Genomic DNA, 27719 nt, shown 5'->3' with positions numbered 1-27719 from the left:
ACAAGTCCAGAGGAGGGCCACGAGGATGATCAGGGGACAGGAGCACCTCCTGTATGAAGACAGGCTGAGAAAGTTGGGGCTGTTCAGTCTGGAGAAGAGAAGGCTGTGTGGAGACCTCATAGCAGCCTTCCAGTATCTGAAGGGGGGTGCCTACAAGTATGCTGGGGATGGACTCTTCATTAGGGACTGTAGTGATAGGACAAGGGGTAATGGGTTAAAACTTAAGCAGAGAAGTTTAAATTGGATATAAGGAAGAAGTTCTTTACTGTGAGGGTGGTGAGGCACTGGAATGGGTTGCCCAAGGAAGTTGTTAAAATTCTGTCAGTGGTGGTGTTCAAGGCCAGGTTGGACAGAGGCTTGGGTGTCATGGTTTAGTGTGAGGTGTCCCTGCCCATGGCAGGGGGGTTGGAACACGATGATCTGAAGGTTCTTTGCAACCATTCCATGGTTCTATCCTATCCTATCCTATCCTATCCTATCCTATCCTATCCTATCCTATTCTATTCGGGAAATGGTCTTCATAAATAAATACTGCTTCTAAGGCTTAATATAACAGTCACAACTGAATGTTGAAATATTCTTCTATTAGGAAAAAAAAATTATAAGAGTGACTTAGGTAATTGCTTGGTTAGTGGGGAAGAAAGCAATATTACTGTTGTTACCACAAAACTACTTTATTCTGATAGAAGAGACTATCAATGGTAAAGAATTCTTGGGAATTTGATGCAGAATTATGATCAGTTCTAAATGTCCCAAGAAGTCTGCAAATTTTTATGTCTTCCTGTTGCCAATATGAGGCCAATAATTTCCATCACAACATCTCTGTGGAAATTAAACAAAATGTCTTGGTAGCAACAAAATTAACACAGGTCACACATCACTCCATATGGCAAGTCACTGTGCCAAGACAACTCAAGGTGCTTTGTAGTAGACGGAAAGTCACTAACAAATACCTTTCTCTGTCAAGCAGTATTTCTGTTATCTAAAGAAAGTTTGACATCCATGTCTTCAGCCAAGATCCATCAGTGGTTTTCCATTACTTTATTACATTAGCTTAATTTGACCTAGAAGAATATACAGATGCCTAAGCACAAACTCTGTATCCTTATGTACCCACCTCAGACACCTTGAGAAGGTGAAAAAAGTTGTCACTGGAATGTTTAAAAATAATTTATAAGTTCTTCCTTGCTGTTCTACTGCATAACCTCTACAGTACTCGTGTTCTCTCCCTGCCTCTGTTCATCTCCCCCTTCTTTTGCATTTCAGTTGGGGAAAATGCCCACATATTGTTGTTTGGATTATGTATGAAAAGTTGCCTTCAACTTTACCTGTGACTGTGCACCGAAAACAAGAATCACAATTTTTCATCCTGGCCAATTTCTACACATCAGGCTGCAATATGAAGATTCTGTGATTTACCTAGACCGATGCAGTCTCATAACATCACTGAACAGAAAGCTGCCAACTTGTGCTTCAGGGCCAAAATTTTACCTCTTCTCAACTATATATTTCATGCACAATTGATTATGAAAATATGGCTGACACTCACATGCTGATGTTGGTGCAAAATCAAATGTAAATTCACAGTATATGCCACTGTATGGTTTCTGGTTTGCTGAGATCACATATTAGTTCTTAACTTGGTTTTCAGGAGACATCTTAATATTATTCAACAGCTCCAGCACCTTCTGCATAAATCTAACTGTGCACTATGGCATTCCTAACTTGGGAGTGTTATTATTCTCCAAACAACATATACAAAAATATTTTTTAAAATAAGGAGGTTAGAATGGGTTATTGATGGTAGTTGTCCTAGTGAGATTAAATGTTTGAATGAGGTATGGTTTTGCATTACTCTGATTAGACTAATCTCATTCCAGCCTTTTCTCCATGACAACTTAGAGAAGAGCATAGTGCATATTTATCTTTTGCTGCTTGTAGGATTAACAGAGAAAGGTAAATGCTTTCCGTGAAACTCCAGTCTTCACACAAGGCTGAGAGTGATCTGGTCCTTATGGCCAGGTTCAAGAGCCTCTGAAGTCAAGAAGAATTTTTTGTATTGCCCCTAATGAAGTTGTATAGGACACGAATGCTTATTTTGATTTGGGAACTAAAGTAGTTATGTAAGTTTTGTCAATTTTTAATTTTGTTAGTGATTTTGGGGGAAATTTTTATTTAAGTGCAAATATCTTGTGTCTTTTTTCATTAATAAATAGTGGGGATAGGTAGAGAACTGTATTTTCTGGTGAAGCAAACTAACAGTGAGAAGATTCTAAGAATTTCACAACTTTGAAATTACTGTAGGAAACCAGGACTGGATATTTTGGGTAGGTATGGTGTGTATAAATAGATATATCATAAATCCCCTTAGGTTTTTCAGATAGGGTCACTGAGACCTGTTGGAGACCAAAATTTGTGGACTGAGGAGCTATCAGAACATTGGAGATGAACATCTGAGGCACTGCAGAAAAGTATATTGACCTTTCAAGTGGCTTACAGCGTGAAAGGGAATGTTATTCACTGTATAATCACAACTCAAAGATTAAACAGTTGAAATATTGCTGTGCTCTTCATGGGCTCTCATATGGTTGCATTGGGGTTTTCATAATGCAATAGCAATTTCCTATGTTATCCACCACTGTTTTCTATGTTAGAAGATGCATAATCATTAGCAACAGATAGCCTGTGTATTATTCTGTCTACATATGCCTGTAAGTAAATAACATACAAAATATCTATATAGAAAATCCAGATTAAAATGGAAATCAAGCAAGCTCAAATGCAGTGTGGAAATTACAAATATTGCATAATTTGCCATACACATTATATAAAGGTATCTTACCTTCCTAGAAAGTGACTAATTGTCTTGTATTCTTTTTTTCTGTTGTCCAAACAGATGATTTGTGAAATGTTTTGTGACGTTCTCAGAATTATCTTCTCCCAGAGTATACATTTACAGTAGCACCAAGGAGTGAGGTTTCCTGTCCTAAGTATTTATTTTTTAATTTTCTTTTTCCTTACATCTGTTGCTCAGTAAGGAGCAGACTTGACACCTGACCTCCTGTTATTCTGTACATGAAAGCATTTGTGTTCCAACTTTGTAATATTACAGTTCAGAATTAACTTCCACTATGGGCTACATTCATTTTAGTGAATATTGCCCACAATATTGAAAGATAGGATGATATAAGTGGATTAGAACTCCTGGGTCTTGCTTCCCATCTCATTCTCATTGTGCTTTGATCTTCCCTCTGCTTCCTCCAGGAAGCTCAGTATCAGAAAGAGAAAAGAATCTACCCATTAAGAATAAAAGACCTCTGATGTCTTTTGCAAGAGCATCCACCATGTTAATGGATTTGTCAGTGACCTAAGTGCAGAGGTACTGTCTTTTGTTCCATGTTTTTACACTGCCTAAAAATAAAAATATATCAGTACTGATACATGGCTGAAGCTCCTGAGAATGTTTTATATTTACTAACTTCTATGGCAAGCTGACCCTGTGATAATTATTTAGAAGAAGAAATATAGATACTATTCTTATAACAGCCAAATTCCTAAGATGCTGCTTATTTATCTCCATTCTATGTATGATCTTAACAAAGCTGAGCAAATCTTTCATGAAAGATTTAAAAATTCTCCTCTCTCCAGAGAAAGTGTGGGTCTGCTTCCAGGCTAGGACTTGTTGCCTCCACAAACACATCCCTGCATTAATTTGTCTGTCTCTGAATGATAGCATTCCAACTAGCTTATTCCTGCCAGAAAACCTAGATTTAATAGAGCTACGTCTAAAGATTTAGCAGATACTTTTACTCTCTACACATTTCTCAGATTTTTATTGTACATAACTTTTCAGAGTCTTGAGCCTCCTGTGTAATATAAGGTGTTAGAAACTCAGGTTATTACCAAAGTGGCAGCCTTGGGCAGGAATAAAAATTGGCACAGAAAAAGACATGCCTATTTTCCTCCTCCTTTTCCTGCCCTCTGGCTCTACCCTCACTTAGTGTACCACAAACTTTCAGAACTCTGGTTTCTGAAATTCATAGGCTTTTTATCTTTGCTGTATTAAGTGTGAATATTTTAATGCAAAAAAAGTGTTTAAACATTATTGTCTATACTTATATTTCTCTGCAATTCAGTCTATCAATTTTTCCATGAAATTGTTAGGAGGATACCAGTCCTACAGAAACAGTTTAACCTTCAAGTAGGCTGCCTCAGTTGCCTTTAACCTCTTTTCTTACAACTTATTTCTAATTCAATAGGCTGCCCAGTGAGGTTGTGGAGTCTCCTTCTCTGGAGACATTCAAAACTCGCCTGGACACATTCCTGTGTAACCTTATCTAGGTGTTCCTGCTCCGGCAGGGGGATTGGACTAGATGATCTTTTGAGGTCCCTTCCAATTCCTAATGTTCTGTGATTCTGTGATTTCTGCACACGAACAACGCTTCTCCAAACCTTCTCCCTTACACTAAAAGAACAATTTTATTTCCCTAAGACACTAATTCAGTTTCTGCTAAAAATTGATGCACCTTCATTGTGTTCGGAAAGATCTGATATGGCCTGTTCAAAGACAAATCCAGAATCTCCTGCTTGATAAAACCAAATCACATGATTAAAATTAGAAATCTGCTCTTTCCTTTGGGCTGCACAAGCATCCAGACTTTCAAAAAGAGCCCTGAGATTTCTTGGCACCCAAGACTCACAAGCTCAAAAGCTGAAAATAACTATCACTTTCCATTTGTATTTCTCTTCTAGCACAACTAACAAAGAGTTAACAGTTCCAATTTTGCCAAAATGCCCTACTTGAGCATCTGACCTAAGATGTATATAGGGATTCATTTTCTTTCAGTTCACCCATCATTCAGAAGTAACTAGCCATAGTAGTCTTAAAACTTTACACAAGCATATTTTGCATTGCAGTCACAGAATGCAATCTCAGATTTTGATAGATTGCGCTGTTGAAATGAAATGTTGTTGCATTTTTTACTGAAATTCTTTTCTTCATCAATGAGCTGAAGGAAACTTAGGCAAATACACCCCTAGCTATTGCATTGTTTGTGTTGCTCCTGTGAAAGGAAGACTGGGAGCTGAACACTTTTGAATTTGCTGAAGTAGTTCTGTGGTGTTACTCACAGGTGGCTGGAATTAAATTGACTAAGTGGTTTCTCCAAGCACAGCACCTGTCATATCTTGTCTCCTTTTCATAACTTCAAAGATATGAAAGTCATAAAATGAAGACCAGAAAGGGTCAGAAGTCACAAGCTTCTTTGACTGATGTTTTGTCATATTTTGCCTCATTACTTCACCAGAAATCTCTTCTAAATTTCAGAATTTATGAGCTACCACCAAATAAATATTATTAAAAACTAGGCAAGAGGGTCAGAGTGAATCTAAACAACACGCATGAATCAAACCCTTATGCCTCCAGGATGTACTCAAAATAAGAAGATACAATAGAGATTACATTCAATGCATTTGTTATCTATTTCTTTGACCTTACAGCCACCTTACAGTGTCTGAAGCATTTTTGAAAGAAATATTTTTTTTGCTTCTGTGTATAGAAGATTCTTTCTAATGAACACCACAGGGTTTACTGATCGGTTTTAATGAGTTTGGAACAAGTGTCCTGCAGGTAAATTGTCACATATCTTTAGAAATAAACCAATCAATGAAGGTGATGTGTAGAATGATAAAGTTATTTATACTTCTCCAAAAGAAAAAAACCAAATATATCAATGTACTTAATGTTTTATATAAAAGATACTTAAGGAGATGGGAAAAACTGTTAGACCTTTATGTCAGATCTTAAGAGTCAATAAGAGCAGTAAGCTAAGATTTAAGGGGCTCTTACAGTACCAATAACAATATTCAAAGAAACAAAGAAACTGAAGGTTGTCATAGGAGAAACTGAAGGTTGTCATAGGAAAAATAACACTGATTTTGTCAGTGTCGCAGTATTTTTTTCCAAGTGGCAACTTTTAGGAGAAACAGCTGCCTCTGAGTTTTACTGTAAAGTACTCTGTTTTCTACAATAAGCTTACCACTAAGGATTTAAAAATTACTTTGACTACCTTAATAATGTGTGGTAGAAATCTGCTATTCTGCTGGACTTCAACCAAGGAAAAAAAAATATTTAAACCAGGTCCTACTGTTTATGAAATGTACATAGTTCTATTGTGCTTGGTGTAAGGGAGACACACTCCTTTTATAGTGTGTTTATACAGTTCTTTTTATCTTGAAATATACTTTTATATCTTTGTACAATATTTGCAATATATCTGCTGCATATATAAAGATTGCTTTATCCACTACTGAAATAGGGGAGCTATTGGTGAGACAACTTTTACTGCCTAATGCATAGGGAATCTTTCTTTCAATGATAGTAGGATCAGTCCAGTCTTTTATAGGATGAGCCTTATGCACATAGATGTCTCTTCTCTGATAGTCATGTTGGGCTTCAGGTTTTCAATATGAAATTTTCATGAGTTTCTGAGAGCTCTGTTCTTAGAACTTGGCAATGTGATAGTTATCATAATAAACCCTCTGTTTAATAGATTTTTTTTTTTTATTAACTTTTAAACTGGACCCCTTCTACATATGAATCAAGCATAACATCTCTGGGAAAAGAATATATTGCTGAGTTAACTCTAATGTGCTTTCAACATTATTCTATGTATTTTTTTGTGTGATGCTTACTACGTTAAGTAAGTCCCTTACCACTTAGCTTTTTCTATGTGCAAAATGGAAAAAGGTGTTATTCTGCAGTTCTTATGCAATTTCCTTTTTCACATGCAAATGTCATTTTGCTTAATCAGATGATATATCTGAAAGAAGAAAAAAGCTTTAAGGAGAGAAAATCAGGATTATTGTGTGTGTGTTTCTGGAATGTGTTATAGACCCCCTTGCAGCAAGATTTTTTATAAGTTTGAACATGATTTCTTATGTCTTTACATGGACATTTTAAAATTGGTTCTGTCAAATAACATAAGGCAATTTAAACTACAAAGCATAAACCCCAAACTATAATAATAAATATAGATTTACATGTACTTATTTATCTCTAATATATGTGTATATATCTGGTTTCTTAATGCTGGATCCTTTCAACTTATGTAAGGATACATTTTCTGGAAATAAAATGTAGTTTTAAATTGCTCTGTGTTATTCTTCATGCTGGAATTCCTGGGTTAAAGATCATTCTAGTTCTTATAATAATTGCACAAGCTTACATTGGCATGTTTTATTGTTTTGACTGTGCTTCTCTGAAATTCCTTCCTCTGACACTGAAAGGAGCAAGCGGACTAAGCTATCGTGTAAGAGGGTTGCACTTCTAGTGTGTTAGCTGAATCATAATTACATCAGAGTATTACATGCAGTATTATAATTAAGCCAGAATAAACATAGCTGTTTCTGCCTTTGGAAACTAGACAGTATTGAGGTTGTCAAAATTCTGACTAAGCTCTTCAGTTCCAATTTTGAACTGGAAAATTTTGAATTGGCTTTTCTGACTTTAACGGATTGAAAATATTTTTTCATTTCCACTAAAAAAATACTTATAAAGATTTGTTTTAAGTTTATCTTTTTCTTCTTTTTTTTCCTGCGACTACAAGAATATGGAGGATATTGAGACTTTAAAGTGCCTTTCCTCATCTCTCATGAGTTTCTGTTTTCATGCAGCATAACTCCAACAGAAAGAGAGAAAGAAGGAGAGAAAGGAGAAAAGGAATAAGAAATTGCTTGCCACTACTAACTTTAAGTTAGTAGTATAGAAAAGCTGGCAAGTTTAGTGCTGGAAAGAAAGAGATGAGGCTGTTAGTCTCCTATAACATGTCTTGTTACAGTGCTTGCCAGACAATAAAAGAAAAAGACCTTGGACTTTCATGTGACGAATTTCCATTTTTTGAGCATTGGTCTGCATCATTTCCCATCTTAACATAGAACATGTGTGGCAATTTTTTTTATTGTTGTCAGGTGCAAAATAAATTTTAGAAAATATTTAAGTGCATAGTTGCTTGTGTTAAATTCAGATTGCTGGTGGTACAAATTTTAACAGTAATGCCAGTTTCTTACCAATCATGGTTGCAGAATATTCCAAACCCCACCGCATTACTCTCATTTCAAAACCCAGTAAAAATACTTTGGTCTCAGCAATGGAGAAACATGGCCAAGAGCAAAAGTAAGGATTAGTATTAAATATTTATATATCTCATTTATCTGAAACTGCTGCTCCATACAGAACAGAGTGCTTTAGGGTTATTATTAACCGGTAAGGTTTTTCTGACCTGGGTTTAATTTCCAGAATCCTGTGCTTGAAATTGTTATCTTGTATACATAAGACATTCCAAGAAAATGACAACACTATTTTTAAGTGTAAGTGAAGAGCACAGCCTTGTCCTGTTCAGTGACCTCAGAACATCCTTTCAATACTTGTGCTTTTGTTGCCTTCACTAGTTCAGTTCATCTAGTTCTCAATGCAAGGGTTATTAATTTTGGAATGCTTTGAGAAGATTCTTTTGAAATTCATGGGAAAAAAGGGAACATTACTTTGTCTAGCTGTAGATATGAATTATATATAGCAAAATAATGTATTTCATATTAAGTCTATCACAGACTCATGTGCATTGAGAGTGTACTACTTTTTAACTTTCCAGTTTGTTTTGAAAGATGACCTAAGTAAGATTTTATTTTCATCTAATTTGTTTTTCTTGTCTCTAATGAGACTGAGTTGTAACTATTTGAATTGCATTCTATTTGATCTGTTAGCTCAAATATGCTATCTCACATCAAGGAACGCTTGATTTATTTCCAGATCTCTTGCAGATAGATTTGTCAAGCAAACAATTTTCTTGGAATTATTTAGATTATTTTGGTATTTTGTATTTAGTGAGAAGAGTGCAATAGATCACATTTTTATTAACATTTCTAAATGTGTGCATATTATACTGCATGCATCTATACACAAAATCAATATTTGTTTAAGCTTGTTAAGATGACTGACAGGCTGGTTATTGCTTCTGCCCTCAAGTGACTGTCCACATGTGTATTCCCAGCCATTCACAAACACTGACTGAGTTTGTCTTAAAAATTTGCTGCCTTGAGACTGATTCATAGGTGGATAGATTGTGTTTCCTTCCTTGAAGTTAGTGGTGTATAGATTATTTTATTATCAAAACAATATTTATTTGATAACTGAGACACATATGACATGTATTGGAGGTTAGAGCTTTGTTTACTTAGAATATGATCAAAAAAAGTAAGTCTTTATGAACAGTTCTGACAAGTGGAAGTGTAAAACAGAGATACTTGAAATGCTTGAGATCTCTCAAAGGAACTTGTTTTTTTTTTTCCTAAATCACCATATTGGAATGAAAAAGAAAAATTATTAAGAAAGTTTAAAAGCTATTTAAAATAATCCATATAATTGATTACATAATAAATATAATTTCTGTTATTCTTGCTACTGTATGCTGAGACCTCAGTGGGTAAGTAGTGAAATACAAAAATCAGATTTTAAAAAAATTAATAAAATCAACTGGCAAATTGGACAAAACCTTTTTTTCCTCTCAGAAAGGGCAGATCTGACAATAAGGTTATTTACATACACTAGAACAAAATCAATGAAGCAATTTTACTTTCTATTTTGCTCCTCTGCTGTGTGCAGGTATAATAAGTCATCTTGACTGGTTGAGTAAGGAGTGAATCCTGGAGGCCATGGTGTTTTGCCTTTATTTCCCAATCTTTACATGTAGCAGCTCATGAACAGACTCTTTTTCTATATTCGTTTTCTGCAATTTGTTTTAGTTTTATGCTGAATAATTCATTAAAAAATAAAAGAAAGTAAATTAATGATATCTTTCCTGAGATGCCCCTTTGCACAATGGTTTTTGAATATCTTTTAGGCTTGGTGGAGTGAACTGACATTGGCATTTCACCTTCTGATCACTGTTAAATCTCTGCAGTAGTGCTGACAAACAGAGTATACTTAAACTGCCAAAGGCTGTGGCTACATCTCTTTATGTGCATTTAGAACTGTTCTTAGAACTAAAGAAAAGGAGGCTCTGCCCTTTATTCAGGTGCTACAGAACTGTCTATCAAATAAGCAAATAGGTCAGATCTCCTTTAGGAAGTGTTTTGCTTGTTAATCAGTCAGTGAGGCTTGCATGGCATTAGGTTGCTTATCTTTAAAAAAATATTGTTACGTCTTATCCTGTAATTAGAAAAGAATTTATAAATAAGTGTTCAGATCTTCTTGCTGACCTTACACAGATAACAGCAAGAAAAGTCCATTAAATGGCCACCTAGCAGTTTGATGGGCTGTTGCATTTCTTTTAATTGTAGAGCTTTAGGATAATATTTCCAGTTTGGCTGTATCTATGAGTAATTTTATAGTTTATAAATAATTTTATAGTTTTCCCTTTTATATTCTACCTGTGGAGCTGGAAATGTGCATGCTTTTAATAGAAACACCTTGTCATTTTGCTATGCTTCTCAAATTTGGAAGCATAGTTATGGCAAAGTACAATAAGTTAGCATTAACCTTCAGTATTTGGAATTCAGAAACAAATCCTCTAAATTAAAACTTCATAAATGCACAACTTGGAATAAACTTTGCCTTTAAAGAACCATGTGGATGAGGATTGTGCAAAACTTGTACTTGCCTAAGATAAACTGCAGGTTGTGTTGTTACTCTGATGCGCTGTCTAAATCAGTTTTCCCCCTCCTTGAGGAAATCATATTAGCAAATCCAGTATCCTTATAAAATCCATTTCTGTTCTCAGGTCTGTTTTTAGTGAACAGACATCCAAATCACAGAAGCAGTGATTGCATTTAATTCTTAATTGTCACCCTGCAGAATCAGTTTTTACTCACACTGCTATTATCTCCGTTGAAGAAATGCCTCTTGCTGAATTGCAGTTGAAATTGGTTCTCTCAGAATAAAAATTAAGCACATCTTTTGTGCTGGATTCCAAGCTCTTTATGAATGATCTCACATATGAAATCATTATGGATTTGTTATAAAAAAATAAAAATTAAAAAATCTTTCTCCATTTGCAGCTTTGTAACTTTGCCAAGTATCAAGCAGGAAAAGAAAGGATTTCAAGAGAAGACAACCTTTATTCATAACAAACAAATGGCAAAGTAGCAAAATCAGCATAGAATATTTGTTGCCCTAAATTTCACTTTGCAAAAATGTTATTTCCTAAGTCGTTCCTTAATGTAAATATATACACGAGGATACAGCACTGAATATCACTTAGATTTATGGGACATTTTCAACCTAGGACCCCAGAAAAATCATAACTGAATAACACAAAGGATGTCAAAATATTGTTTTCCTCAGTCCCAAGTGAGTTTGTGAGAAGCAGATTTTTGGCATATTTCCCAGTTTGCCAATTGAACGAGATTGACTATTTACATAATTGTTAAGTTCTGCATATAGAAGCTCTTTCTAGATCTGCAATTCATTTCTTGAACCAAACTGGAGATAGAGACATGCAAGAAACAGGTAGCATTTATTTTCGTACTAACATCTAATGCAATATAAGACTTGTTCCTACTGTCTTTAAAGCTAAATCTAAAGTAGACTAGAGGGATAGATACTGAACCTGTTCTCTCTTAGTGTTTACAGTGAGCAATTGGAAAGGAACTGTATTCTTTGGGGAGGTAAATTATGTACAGTGGATCAGTGCTCTGCTACTCTTCTAAGCGGCTAGAACAACTTGAACTGTCTGCATGATGTTGAATGAGATTATGCAGTTTTCCCATCTATATTCATCGTGTGCCTATTCACTACAGGTAGCAGCTATTTCAAAGACCTTTTCCAAGGCAGGTAAAGATTTTGATCAAACCACTGGAAATAAAAGGCTTCTCCTTTTCAACCAAAAGTCACAGAATACTTTAGTATCTTAACAACACACACATCATATATTTTAAGATCTGATTCCTTCTTATGTGTCAGTGTTAAAAGAGCAGAGTTTAGTCCTGTCTTTTGCTTTTTACTCCTTTTCTTCTCCTCGTTTTGTTAGGCGTTTTTCTAACTATTTTTTTTTTTGGAGGGGGGGCAGTGTGTGTTAATCAGTTTTACTGGCTGTTGTAAACCACAGCACATAGACCTTAGTACACTACTCTTCTTTTACTACAAAGAACCATGCCTATATCTTTGTACCTGCTCAGAATTCTTTGGATTAGATGTAATCATTGCCATCTTGTTCACTTCTTGTCCCAGTGAATGCAGCTTCTTCAGTAGTATTGATTCAAATTTTAACTGTTGCTTGCTTAGCCTCTTCCACAGAAATTGCTCAAGTGAAGCAAGCAGACATACAAGGGCTATTGCCTATGCACACTAGTTTGTGAGGAATCCAGTTTTTCATCTAACCCAGTTTCTGTAATGGACTAGGAATAAAATCTTGGTCCTAAAAGGTAATATTTTTCCTAAATTTTGAGTTTGTGGATTTTATGTGGATTTTGGGTTTGTTGGTGTCCTGGTTTAGCAGTAGCAGTCATTTTTTCTACTGGTCCAGTGCTGTGTTTTGACATTCACCTTGGGGATAATACTGATAAAACCGATGTTTTCAGTTGCTGGTCAGAATGTTTACCCTGACCAAGGACTTTGTGAGTCTCATGCTCTGCCAGGGAGGAGGAGAAGCCGGGAGGAAGCAGAGACAGGACACCTGACCCAAACTAGCCAAAGAGGTATTCCATACCACAGCACATCATGCCCAGGATGTAGAACTGAGAGTTCCTGGAAGGGCTGGATCACTGTGGGGTGAGGGTGAGGTACCAGTCAGTGAGTGGTTGTATTCCCTTCCCTTGTTATTTCCTTTATCATTATTATTATTGGTGGTAGCAGTAGTGGTTTGTGTTATACCTTAGTTATTAAACTGTTCTTATCTCAACCCATGGGAGTTGCATTCTTTCGATTCCCCTCCCCATCCCTCCAGGAGCGGAGGGAAGAAAGGTGGGCGGGCAAGTAGACTGCGTGGTTCTAATTTACGGCCTGGGCTTAAACCACGACAGTTGGAGATCTCATCACAGGCTTCTGGTTAGCAGGACAAACAGTAATATGCCTTTATTTGTAGTGGTGACGATATTTTTTACTTCAGATGCAGAAAACACAGATTTGTTTTCTATTTCTTGTCTCACTATGATCTTTTTAATCATAGAATCATAGAATAGTTAGGGTTGGAAAGGACCTTAAGATCATTCAGTTCCAACCCACCTGCCATGAGCAGGGACACCTCACACTAAACCATGACACCCAAGCCTCTGTCCAATCTGGCCTTGAACACCGCCAGGGATGGAGCACTCACAACCTCCCTGGGCAACCCATTCCAGTGCCTCACCACCCTCACAGTAAAGAATTTCTTCCTTATATCAAATCTAAACTTCCTCTGTTTAAGTTTGAACCCATTACCCCTTGTCCTATCACTACAGTCCCTAATGAAAAGTCCATCCCCAGCATCCTTACAGGCCCCCTTCAGATACTGGAAGGCTGCTATGAGGTCTCCACGCAGCCTTCTCTTCTCCAGGCTGAACAGCCCCAACTTTCTCAGCCTGTCTTCATACAGGAGGTGCTCCAGTCCCCTGATCATCCTTGTGGCCCTTCTCTGGACTTGTTCCAACAGTTCCATGTCCTTTTTATGTTGAGGACACCAGAACTGCACACAATACTCCAAGTGGGGTCTCGCAAGAGCAGAGTAGAGTGGCAGGATCACCTCCTTCGACCTGCTGGTCATGCTCCTTTTGATGCAGCCCAGGATACAGTTGGCTTTCTGGGCTGCGAGAACTTTTTAGCTTGGTATATGTAAAGGGATCATCTTTATTCAAGGCTAATTGGTGTTATTTAGGTTTTTCAAAAAAGTGAGTACTGTCACTAATAAGAAAGTACTCACATTTTGCAAGCAATATGCATGGTTTTTAATAGTCCTTCCCAGGCACATATACTTTCTTTAGCGGTCAAAATCTTTCAGTCACTGAATAAAAGATTTGTAAAATAGACTGCTCCCTTTGCAATAATGTGCTCCTCTGTAAATTGATTATGAAATAAATTCAGCAACATTTCTTACAACACACTAAGGCTTCACCGTAAAAATAATGACAAGGTGGCATCATCATTCCTTCCATAGCTCTTTGAAGTATTGCTCTAAAATATTGCAAACTGCTAAATTTAATAAACTATACAAGTGAAAAAATATCCTGTATTTCTGAATTACCTGTTGACATAAAAATTTATAGTTTCGCTCTACTTGTGGATGCCAGGAAAGAACATTTCATGTGGGTAGGTTGGAAAACAAGGCAAAGTAGTGTCTTTATAAATGTATGGAACAGAAAGATATTTACTTATTTATTTATTTATTTTAATTCAGTCATGTAAAACTGTTAAAATAACATTGGAAACTTTCACTAAACACGGCAACATCTTAGAAAACAGATGCACACTTGTATATTCACTTCCACTTGTATGCTCTGTGTATAATTTGAGTGCAATAGCTTTTTTTCAATAGAGATCGCTGGATGTTTCAATACTGTTGGAATCTTACTTTGAGAACTGAAATAGCACTTTGATCTCACCCACATGCATTGTGAATTTGTGTCTCTCAGTTTATGCACTGTTTACTATTGGCACAGGAAGTGGTTCCTGAGCTAGTTTGTACGTGACTTTTTCCTTAATGTGACCATCATTTTTCATGTTACCTGTGTCTTAGAGAACCAGCTTCACTCACCTGAATCCATTCAAGGAAAATCCAACAAATAGGAAGGCAGGAAGAAGGGATAAATACTAGGGATATTCATGTTTCTTCTTAAACTATTGAACTGCCATGTCTAGGGAAGCAGTGAGTAGCAAGGGTGATGCTTTCATAATGTCTGTAAGTTATCAAGAATTCATAACGTTATCAATGGTTCCTGATGTCTTGCATGGCTTCAGCCTTTTTTTTTTTTATCTTGTGAATCAGATTAAGTTGCCAATACTCATTTTTCTGTCAAATGTTTTATTTATTATGCAGTCTAAAATCTGTTTCCTGTCATTATTTAAGAATTGGTACTATCTTATACATATTGGATTTATTGAGAAGATACACAAGAGCACATTGCCTTATCTGCTTGATCTTTCACATCTGTTTTCTTAAAAAATTGTTGAAAATCTGGAATTAAATCTTATCCTGTTTTTGAACCTACTGCTTCTTATTAGATATAGTCTACATATATAGGTTTTGGGGTTGTGTTTTGTTTTGTCAATGGACTCTGAACCTGCAAGCTTTTCAGTTTCCACCGTAATCACTGCTGGTTTCGGTTTTTTTAAAGTTTAGTTTTGGTGCTTGAAAAGCAGTAAGCTTATAAGTGCTAAAGATAGTAAGTGGAAACACATTCAACATAGAAGAACACAGGCAGACAAATAGGTTAAGTTCTCCTTATTCTAATTTCTGAAAACTAGTGCCTACTAAACCCTGAAATATTGTCTTATAATTCAAACTCACTTTAATGCCAATCCTATTTCTTCATGGGAATCAAGCACGTTTCATGTGTATAGAGGTAAATAGTGCTACGCTGAATAAACCTCAAATTTCCATAAGTGTTGGAATACTGTGATTTATGTACTGGGTTGTGCTCTATCCATCCAGCAGGTTAGGGGAAGATGGGGTGACAGACAGGAAGTGACTAAAATTCAACGGTATATTTTGCCATTAGAACTTTTTTTTTTCACTTGACCTTATTTCAAGATTTACTGCCTGTTAGAGACATCTTTTGGAGACAATGTCTTGAAACAAAACATGATTTTTTAAAATCAGATTGGCATCTCTTCTTTTTGAACTGTATTGTGAGTTTGGACTATTCTGGCTAGTACTAGTTGTTTTAGAGTGATCGAACGATCTAAGTCAGCTAGCAAATGAGCTAGAGCTAAGGTGAAATCTTCCCAGGAGACAGACACTAAATATGTGATAGACAAAAAAAGGACCCAATGTTATAAATGATATTCTAAAACAGAACTTTCCATCATTTGACTCAGTCGTAAGTTGGACAGAACATGTATCCCACAGAGGTGACAGCAAGACAATCTAATGTCTTGTAAGTGTTTACTGGCTGCTTTCTAAGTTATTCACCCACCATTTCCAATGAGACCACTGTGTCAGTGGTCTGTATTTCCACAGAATAAAATGAGAGTAGAATTTCATAGAATCATAGAATAGATATAGTTGCAAAGGACCTTATGATCATCAAGTTCCAAACCCCTTGCCATGAACAGCGACACCTCACACTAAACCATGTCACCCAGGACCCTGTCCAGTCTAGCCTTGAACACTGCCAAGGATGGAGCATTCACAATCTCCCTGGGCAACCCATTCCAGTGCCTCACCATCCTCACAGTAAAGAATTTCCTCTTTACATCTAATCTAAACTTCCCCTGTTTAAGTTTTAACCGATTATCCCTTGTCCTATCACTACAGTGCCTAATGAAGAGTCCCTCCCCATTATCCTTATAGGCCTCCTTCAGATACTGGAAGGCTGCTAAGAGGTTTAAAAGTATACTTTCTGTGATATATAAAACACATGACTTATGCATAATTATTCTTGCTAATGTTAACACAAGTTTTGTAAATGGACTTAGGACAAGATCAACCGTGCTATAAAATGAGTTATAAAATTATGGAAAGCTCTTGATGATGTAGCTGTCCTTTTTTTTCCACTAATGAGTGAACATTTTTTGAACACTGCCAATCTCAAAATTGTTAGGTTTTAAAGTCAGTTCCCTAAAATTGACATCCATATGACCTGACCCTTGGCATGTACCTCCTTGACAACTTTTGAGCTTGTTGAAAAATTTTAGTCAAATTTGGTGCAGGGCAGAAGTCTTGAGATTAGTTGCCTTCACATTTCATGGAAATGAGTGTTAGCTATTGGAGAGAGAAAGAGCCATCTTTGTATCCTTGCTCAAGGAAGACAAAAAAACCTAATCTTTTATTAGACATTTGAGATTCCACATAGATTCACCCTTGAGCCATGAATATCAACTAAGATATTGGACCTTGATAGTTTTGAGGCTCAGAAAATAATCAGATAGGGAACTTGATTTTTCCCTTCTACTAGAAAAGAGCATCTATATACTTCGAATTGGGATAACTTCAAACATTTAAAAAAACCCCACCCACATTTAAAAATCTCAATTAGATTTTGATGAGAGTACTCAGGTTATGTCAACCTGAACTGGACATGAAATGACTCTAAACATAATAAGGCAATTAGAAAACTAGAAGGGAAAAATACCTAAAAACCAGATTGACGTATTTCAAAACACTGAATGAAAAAAGATGAGAATTTGCTGCAGCTATTTCTGTTGCCACTTCATCATCCAGAGAAGAAAGGGATGAGGACTTTCCGTATAGTTTGGAGTTTAAGGAATCCTGAGTGTGCAATTCGTCATCCCTGAGTTACCATAGCATCTGGTTTCCTTGGTTACCAGTGACCAAGGAAGAGATGGACGCTAGGGAAGCTGGAGGCTTGCTTATTTATTTATTTTTTGAGGGGAAAAGAGAGAGAGAGAGGGGTCAGAGAAAAGAATGTGAGAATAGTGCTGGAGTTGGGAATGGATTTTGTCTTAAAAGGAATTTATAGATTTATCATCTGTGCAAGGAACTAAAGTGTTTGAAAGAAAAAAATTTGGTTGTCAGAAACACAAATTCTGATAAAAATTGAGGAAAAGGAGAGCTGTAAAGCTGTTTTCCTAAGAGACTGGAAAGAAGAAATCAGTCGTCTCGATACAGGTGATACAAGGTGTGATTTGACCAGATTTTCTCTTTACAGGAGTAGCTCTTAGGGGCTGTGCTGCTGAACTGGTTCTTTCTGTGCTGGGGACTTCACATACAGAGAACAAATTTGCTTTTGACATAAAGAGCATGTTGTCCCATTGCTTGCCAATCCAGAAGATTTCTTTGGTAACCTTTGGTAATTCTTTTGGCTCGACTGGTGAGTGGTTTCCAGAACTGAAATTTAATGAGATCCATTTAGTGTTTCCTCATGGTCTGCTGCAGAGCTGCAAATAGAAAAATAAGTATGGCAGCTTATAATGACATTTTTCAGGTTGGGGTTTTTTAATCAGAACATTGTTAAGTTTCCCTTTTGCTTACAAACTTATATTTCATGTCCAGAAAGCCTTTTGAAATATTCAGCACTGTAATAGACACTCAATACAACAAACATTCCCATGCAACTTCCATTTTGATATTTAGTGGAAAGCAAAGGAAAGCAGTATTTGCTTTCATCTTTTAGACACATTGACAACCAGAGCTCAGATTTCCAAGGAAGAAATTATTCAGGATTGGGAAATTTCCTTCCAAATTAGCAAAATATTTTTTTGACATTTATTCCACAAAGACCTGTGCATGCCAGGGAAACTATTAGCAGGAAATCCCCATAAATGCCAAAGTGGCTCTGCTGCACTGGTTCTGGTGTCAGAGGCAGCTTAAATGGAATCATATTTCTGGTTTCTCCTTGTGTTTTAACCATGATATACATTTGTTTGATTCCTTCATTTCTATGGCAAATTAAAGATACTTGGCTGGACCAGCTCCTACCTATCATTTAATCAATCCTGTAGGAAGGCTTAAATTTAAGAAGACTAAACTTTATTGTGAGTAAATTCTTGTTTAGGGCTGAAATTTTAAATCATAGTCTTTAAATCATAGTCATTCTTATTTATGCTGATGGCTTATTCAATCAAAATTTAGTAAATAATTTTTACTCAATAATTTCTTTCTTATGTTTATTTAAAATATCAAAAAGTCACTTAATTTCATGTCATGTCTGTCATTTCATGGCACAAATTTTTAAAAAAAAAGAACGAAGAATTAAATGCTGTGTAAAAGCCCTTAAATTCATTGTGTCACATGGGCTCTGGATTTCACCCTGAAGTTCAAGGTTCTGAGGTTATTAAAAAGAATGTGACAATTTTGATATCCTGGGCATTTCACTAGCTTACAGAATGCCTTAATTCACAAGAGTGCTGCTGTAGCACTACTCTAACCAGACTTATTAATAACTAATAAGTGAATAACTGCCATTAATTTAGGTTAGTTATTATGGTCACTTTAGTAGATTCACTTTTGTCGGGTTTTTCTTTAGTAGACTATATGAAGGTAGAACATGGTTTTGCATTTTGATTCTTCCTATGTATTTTATTCATACTCCTTTTTATTTGCCAGTATAAATATTTTTAATTTGCTTCCATATATGAATTCAGATTCCTAAACTCTCTCATTTTTTTATTTATGCTATTAAGCTTATTCTAGGCTTTCAAAAGGGTATTTCTAGTTTGATCCTGATTTGCATGAGTACAATGTCAAATGTACATATGCAAATTGGGTGTTTACATCTGCATACAGTCGTGCACAGCCACTTTTTGCACTTGCAGGTAGGGAATAGCTGAATTTCAGGTACAGAGTAGTCTCAGTACTGTCAAGATTTACATGTGACAGTAGAGTTTTATAACTGGATTGGAAGAAAGTGCTTCAGAGGAGCCCTTGAAGACTTACGGGCAACATGAGAGAGTGCACATATAAAGTTGTTTGAAAATCTAGGAGGTTTGGATTGACCTCATGGGCTGATCAAAAGAATCTTTTGGTCACATGCATAGTCTCATTATTCCCAAAAATACATTTTGTGTGCAGGAATAACTTGGCTCCCTTGTAGAACCGTCTATCTTCAGTACTATTTGTGCTTTTGACATGACTGAAGTTTTCAGGCGATGCATCCCTCTGCAAGCTCTGCATTTTGGTGCCCATACTCAGAGTTCAGTTCAGTGTTGCCCAGCTTAGGGGGCTTGAGGGAGCCAAGCAATATCTGCAAGAATCAAAAGTACCTTTGGCAGAGAAAGCCCTAGCAGCTGCTACAGCTACCAGGGCCACACCTTGGGTGACCCTACATTCATGATATAACCCAGGAAGCTGCTCTCATAGCAGTACAAATTAAAGTGCTGTCTCAGACAGTTATGGTCAAACTAGATCTCCCTAGCTCTGAATAAGAGAGGAAAGTCTCTCACCTCATCCCTACAGTAACATGCATAAACTCCAGAGTTAAAGAATAAAGGGAACTTTTAGTGGTTCTCCTGTGCCAGAGGCTAATTCTTTACAATTGTCGTGTTTAATATCCAGGAGGTATCTAACCTGATCAGAGATAGAAAGGTTGTCAGGAATGAGATTCCTTCCTCTACCCTGACTTTTAAGGTAAAATCTCCCTTTCCTCAGGCAGAAACATTTGTGTCTGGTTTTGCTGATAGGCACTAGCTAGTTTTCAGTTAATATAGTAGCCACATGTTGTAAATACCTCTATTTTAAAACATATAGCAACATTTTCTCATAGTCTTTCTGTGATATGACCCTTGCTGAAAATTATTCCTTTTATGCTGCTTAAAAATATTAAAAATTCGACTTAAGTAATATATCTAGATCGTCTTCTTCAGTAGAAAGCTTTTGCTTTTATTTTTTTTTTCAATGTCCAGTTATGATTAAAAAATAAGTTCATACTTACCTAACTCCAAGGAAAGCAGAATATGTAATTTTGCATAAAATTTGCCATGAAAAAGATAGAGTACATATTGGAACAGACAGGCTTTCAGAATTCGGTTAAAAGGTTTCCAGTGTGCACATTTTGCTACTTGTGCATAAATAGTAATCTAATTTTCTGTTCTGTTTTGCTGACATATTCCAAAAATCTCTATTGGAAGAATGTGCTATGTTGACCTTACCCTTACTAAATTTTACAAGTACACTGGTTGTTATTTCCCTTGAAAGAGATATTGTTATCAGTAATCATTGTTAAGGGTAACCCCACCTATCCCAAATGTGGCAATAAAGCTTACCTCTTCAAAAAGAGGAAAAAGACAAAACAGCCTGCTGCTTTGAATCTTATAGTTTAGCAAAGGCAGACATTTATGTCAGCCCTGCCCCCAAATCTGAACCTGCAGCTTAAGTGCCTGATGAACACATGCAAACCACCAGAAGGATCCAGTGTTGACAGAGGTGATGCACATTTGTTCTTACAATTTGCAAGTGAATCCCATCAAAAGAGGTGAATCAGCAGTGTAAAACTGAGCTATTTGAAGAAGTTTGGAAGGAAGTATGTTAGTAATTTTCCAGTAACCTAGCACATTCACCCAGAAGGTCTTTAATTGCTGTACGAAATTTCTCCAGGGGTTTAGAAGGTGTTAGTAGCTGGTGGAAAGACATTTATTTTCTAATATGTGCTGCCTTCTGGGGTGAGAAATAGGTTTTATTTAACAGAAGTGAAAATTAACTAAAAGCTGGAAAGCAAGGGAAGGGACAATTCCAAGTAAGTGTGATGTAGTAACGTTTATACAGGTTTCTCTACAAATGGGCAAGAAAGTTGATTAATAATTTGCTAGAAATATTTAATGTCTCATGATGTGCATAGTCACCTTGTGAAGTACAGTTTTTGTGTGCTATAAGGCTGCAGAGAAGTGCATGACCTTACAATCTCACATCCTTTTTTCTGTATGGAAAGTTGAAGAACTCTTAGTATTTTGTCAGAAATGTCCAGAATGCTTTCATAGCATAGTTTAAGAATTGCTATGATAGTGTGAAGAATGGGAATGCTATTGAAGCAAAAAAATGTTTAGAAAATTACATTTTAAAATACCTGAGATTTCCCAAGTCTAATTTAGGCAATCTTTTAAGGCTGATGAAGAATATGCTAGCTTCCTACATATAAAAGATATGCTATACATTTTTATTCTGTTGTTGAGGAGGAGATTTCGTATTAACTATGCATTATTTCATATAAAGTATCTATCTTTAAATGACTGTTTACCAAAAGATGCTACTTAATTAAAAAGAAGTAGGAATTACTATTTGATTGAAGCCATCTTTTGGATGTACATTTCTGTACTCTTAAAAGATGAACTTTTTCTAGTGAAGTAAAGATATTGTTAAACGAATGTGGCAAGTCAGCACAACTCTGTTGTATTAGTATCTTCAGAGCCGCTTTGTTTTATGCTTTCTTTCCTGAGGAGATCAATAATGGATGGCTGACATCATTCTTTCACCACTCAGAAATGAGAAAGACTAAATGCATTTCTTTAGGGCAGGCATGTTTTTCATCCTGAGCTGAAAAGCCTGTAATTGAGTGAGGTTTATAAGTGTGATTGCTATTGGTGTGTGTTCCAGTCTGACGTGCCTGTGAAAGGTTCCGTTGGCATTTACCTGACTCTTAGGAATGTTGACCTCATCTCCCAAACCAGCCAGAGTGTGAAATGTCTCTGCTGGGAAGCACATATACAGAATTAACCTTATATTCAGGAGCACTGAGGCTCAGTTTATGACCGCACTGGTAAGTTTCTTAAAGTTTACTGATTCTTTGTAATTTGCACATACTTATTTTATGTTTAATTAAAAAAATAAGTAAAAAGAAAATATCACAGGGAACAGATGTCCATCCCCTTGCAATGTTGACTTGTACTTATATCTTACTGGTGAAGTGACTGGGAAGTTTGCTATTAGTAAGAACATGGGAAGATTGGCCGCTTTATTTGACATGAGTGTTCTGCTGCTATTCACAAGTCTAAAAAGTCAGCAGAAATGTATACCTCTGAAATGACATGTCAGTATAGACATGTTTACAACACAAGACTAAGTAAACAACAGTTACTATTACTTGTCAATACCAATAGCATTTAAGTCTCCAATTGTCAATACAAATGGAAATGTACCTAAATGAAAGTGGCAGGAATAAAGCAACAGAAAAAAAGAATGACAAATTCAGTGTGAATCCAAAGTCATCATTGTGTCTCAGATCCCTCTCATGTGAATTGTCCTTTTGCTTCTCTGTACCCTAGGAAGGCACCTGCGGCATAACAGGTCTCTGGCCTTGACAGGACACTGACTGCATTACCTACCAAGTGGGCATTGAAAATGGCCAGAGCACATCCCAGAGCCAGGCAGCTTGTCTGCTTGCTGCTCTTGCCTGGGTGATTCTATTTTACCTTTGGAAGCCTTTCTATAATATCTGTTACCTATAAAATGTATCAACATATTCTCCAGAAAGGTTTGGATATATGAGGCATTGCAGTGAGGGTCAGTCTGACTTTGTCACTGTTGAAGATTTTGTCTCATTTGCTTATTTTACTTATCTTCTTAATCTGACTTTTAATCTGCTTTCTGTCATGGACATCCCACAGTTTTCTAGAGAAAAAAACCAGCAAAATTCTGCAATGTAATGTATTACCATTTTCATCTCTTAATTTGAAAGAAACTGGGTAAGACAAACCCATTTACAGCGCATTTGAAATGGTGCTGGGAAGCAGAACACCAGTGTAACAAGGTACAATAGTTCTTTCCACATTTAATTAATGGTACCGAGAAAAAGATAAATGCAACTTTGATTTGCATTTTTGGTGGGGTATTTTGATTCTGGGATGGGTTGTTTTAAAGGAAGCAGTGATGTTGGGGTGTATTGGGAATCCTGGTGTTTTCACAGTGATGGCCCATGTAACCAAGAGATGGTTGCCTGTTCCAGAATGCTGTTGCGTGTTCTGCAGGGCTGGACCTGGGTGCAGAGGTGGGGCTGCTCCGTATCGATTCCAACCAGTTCTGCAAGGGATCCACCACAGAGCGCAGATGAGTCCCTCAGCGATTCTGGTGGTGTCTCAGTGGAAACAAAAGAGGGCAGAAAATGCTGGACAAAGGAGGGGGAGCAGAAAAAGAGTGGGAAAGAGCAGAGGGAACACCATGGCGGTAGAGGTGCTGCATAGTGGAGCAGAGGATCTCCACCAGTGAGGACACCACAGCAGAGCAGGTAGTGGTTTCTGTGTGGGAACCCCCAGCCCATGGGGAAGAGGGACCATGCTGGAGCAGGGGAAAGGTGTGAAAGGGAAGGGTGGGAAGGGAGGAATCACACTGTGTGCTGCCCACAGCCCCATCCCAGCACTGCCTTAAGCTGTGCAGAGGAGCTTGGATGAAGGACAGACGCTGAGCTTGGGAAAACCACAAGGAAAGGGGGTGCTTGAACATCTGTCTTTGCTTCTTGTAACATGAGTCTATTTTAATCAGCTAATTTAATCAGTAATTTTCATTAAACCTAACAAATTTATTTTAGTTATTTAATTTTCTTCCCCCCATCCTGCTTCAGAGTGAGAGAGCAGCTTGGGTGCAGCTTGGCCCTTAGCTAAGGTGAGACCACAGCAGAGTGGAAAACCCTTCAGCAGTCAATATCAGTGTGTGCTTCTGACTGAAGAGGTTTTGCTGTGGTGTATATAGAACTTTATCTCCAGAAGTAAAATAAACCCCTAAATGCTGTAAATTTGCACTGTTTTTTAAATCAGTACTGTTTTTTAAAGCCAATGTATGTCTGTCTTGCTGTATGAATTCAGTTCTATCAGAAACAGTATTCCTGTGTTTGTTTTGATACATGGTGGAAATAAGTACTAGTTCTCCTACACATAAATATGCTATCTATTTGTGAATTGAGCTTCAGACTCTTTTATCAACACTGATTGCTGCCTGGGGAAATGATTCCAATGTATCAAAGCCTGAGAGAAAAGAAATCCAAGAGTGGCTGGATATTTCAAAGCAAAAAAAAAAAAGCAGAGCATCAGAATTCATGACAAGTAAAAGCAATTTGTAGTACAGAGGTAAGACGTTGCATTAAATAAATGCATTTAAAATATTGCATGTAAATAAAATAGATGTCTGAGTTTAAGAAGGAAGAACAAGTGCCATGCATCAGTGTTTAATCAGATACTTGTAGATAGTAAGAGACTTAATTTGAAAATAAGATTACCTATAATTCACTCTGGATACTTAAAAATTAATTTAATTTTTCTTTATTCGAATCAGTCACATTTAATCCTATTGAGAAATATTTTATTCTTAGCTTACTTCATTTACTCTACCTATAACATCAAATACAATTCAATGCTAGAAACAGTGGGATAATATTCCTAGCAGTGAGATACTTACTTAAAGAGAGAGAAAAAGGGATATCTTTCACTTTCTTCATTATGGTGTGACAAGGACAGGCTACTAGAAAAGGTGAAAAATATTTTGGGTGCCAAATTGAATGACACTCACCATTTAATTTTTTCTTAAGCATTTAATTTCAGTTCATGAGTAAACCTATTGAATGTTTTCCTGTTTTCCAATAGAGGTGTAGCAGTGTCATGGCAAAGTTGTTTCTAAACAAAAGAACCTCATTTCTCAGTGAAAATTAGGTACTTTTGGAAGCATGTGTTTTGTTATAGCTTTCATACTATAACAGCTACAAATGAAGCAAAATATAAAAAAGTAATCCTTAATAAAAATAAATGAAACTACTGTATTCTTTGAACAGTTTAGGATTTGTTTTAGGAATTGGGTGTGTGACTAGATTACATTAGTGTTTTAAATATTTTGGACCTGTAGCAGGATAAGAGCTGATCTGATTGGTTTAACAATATGTTGTATTATAGGTGTTTAGTTACAAGGGAAATGCTTTGTCCCCTAGTGTTTTTAAGAAGATTTTCATTTTAAAGATATTATTTTATGATCTTAAGAGCCAGCAACACTTTCCTGTGGTATAGATGATATTTGGAATATATTCACCACTTTGATTCAGTGATGAACTTTATTTGTAATAAAAAAGGGATTTGTTATTTACATACAAAATGTGTGTACATGTCTGTGTGTAAGATTTCAACAGGCAGCCCCTTTCCTTTTTCAAACAAAGAACATACATAACACAAATGTTTTTCATGAATGAGTTTCATTCAGTTCTTGTTTCAAGGGTTCACACTGCTGTATGTGATTGGACCACTCTTGGGAAACTGGCAGTTAGAAATTATAGTTGAAATTTCCAGTTTCATATTTTTGTACACGCTCTTCAGATTGCTCAGAAAGCATACCTGCCAAATCAGGACATGTCAATCTCTATTCTGTGATGAATCTGTTCTGCTAGTCCACTGTCACAGCTTGGTTTTTTTTTTTAAACAGAATGGTTCCATGATCACAATATTGGTTAATCAGCTTTTCCTACTTTTCCATGATTAAACTTTTTGATGCTTTGTCTCACTTGCAACTAACCTTTTTTTATCCTTTCTGTTACCTTCTTGTAACTTCTGATGTAACTGTCAGAGATAAGAGTCTTATCCTGTGTCAGGTACTAAGAGTTTTATGATTTCAAAACAATTACTACTAATACACGAAGTGAAAGTTTCCTGAGTGATTTGATGCTAGGGCCCTGTTCTGCAGTGCAAGAAGGTGATTTGTGACACTCAACTGAATCTGCACTTGCACTGTTACACTCTGAGGCAGGCAGTATGCTCTTTGTTTTAATTTTCTTTCCTTTTTTTTTAAATACTTTTTTAAAGGAAGAGATTCCCTAGTAGTTATACTTGTGGCAAGCTGAGAAATAGCAGATAGTAGAGGCTGCCAAGAATCTTTCAACCCACTGATTTTTCATTTCAAAATTTCTTACATTTTTGATGGGCAAAAAATATCGAAGCCTAAAATCCCCAGCTCTAGACAGGCAAACCAATACAAAACATTAGGGTAGCCAGCGCTAGGATAGCTCACAAGATTTATTTCAATCCGTTTTAATGACAGCCTGTATGTCGCTTTTTTTATTTTCTTTTTTAATATTTATTGCATTTATTTTAATAGGAGCCATTCTGAAAGTTTTTATTTTAACTGTACAAAGGATTCATGGCTTAACTGCCTTGAAAGTAAGACTGAACTAAGGCAGACTCAGATGCTATTTCAGCCAATGTGGCATTTACCCTGTGAACTGCAATGTTGCTGTTTAAGGCATAATACAAATAAACTGATTGAGGAGGGACACGGTTTTTAAATATGTGTTAGTAACTTAAATATGAAATAGTACTGTTAGAATATATTGATGTAGCTGTGTGACGCTAAGGCCTCAGTGGCTATGTAGTGTTTCTTAGGGAATCTGTTATGTTTGTCCTATATACTTTAATACTTGAGCTGTAAACCTGTATACTCATTCTTACAAACATAGCTTGCCAGCTCATCTGTTACCTAGACTTTATAATTTTGACTTGTCTTGATTTAACTAGATGATCTTAAGGTCCTTTCCAACCCTAACCATTCTATGATTTATGTGACATTGCATTCATTTGTGGATATTTTCAGCTGAACAGCAAGTTGACAAGTCTGTGGTGAAAGTTACGATATTTCAAAGGACATATTTGCTGTGCTTTTCAAAACTCCCAAACAGGTAAGGTACAATCAAATTTTAGACTAGATTGTATTTTGGCAGTCAGACACCATTATAATTTGACAGGCATGATGTGATACAATGAAATCTGAATGACACAACCCACTGAGACATAACTGATAGTCCAATGTAGAAATTTAATAAACATTTCCACTAGGTTTGCTGTACTCAGCCTGTCATGTCCCCAGGTATGCTCTAGTGTTATGTCAATATTTGGGTCAGGTATTTGGTCTTAAATGTTACAAAGTGTAACCATTTTCCTATTCATGAGAACTGTCATAGGTGTTTCCATGTATTGTTTCTGGATATTCTGGATATGAATAGTTTTGCAATTATGTAATTATTACAATGTAGGCACCTGGAAATCATCTTAGTTGTAAACAGTCAGTAGAGAAGCTGCTGAATATATGGAATCACTTAACCTATTTACGTATAAACTGACTATAGTGATGTACAGCTTTGTGGCTAGCTATGGCCTAATTGGCTTCTGAAGTTCTTAGATT

This window comes from Psittacula echo, assembly GCF_963264785.1.
Source record: "Psittacula echo genome assembly, chromosome: Z".
NCBI lineage: Eukaryota > Metazoa > Chordata > Aves > Psittaciformes > Psittacidae > Psittacula > Psittacula echo.
This window is presented reverse-complemented; position numbering follows the sequence as displayed.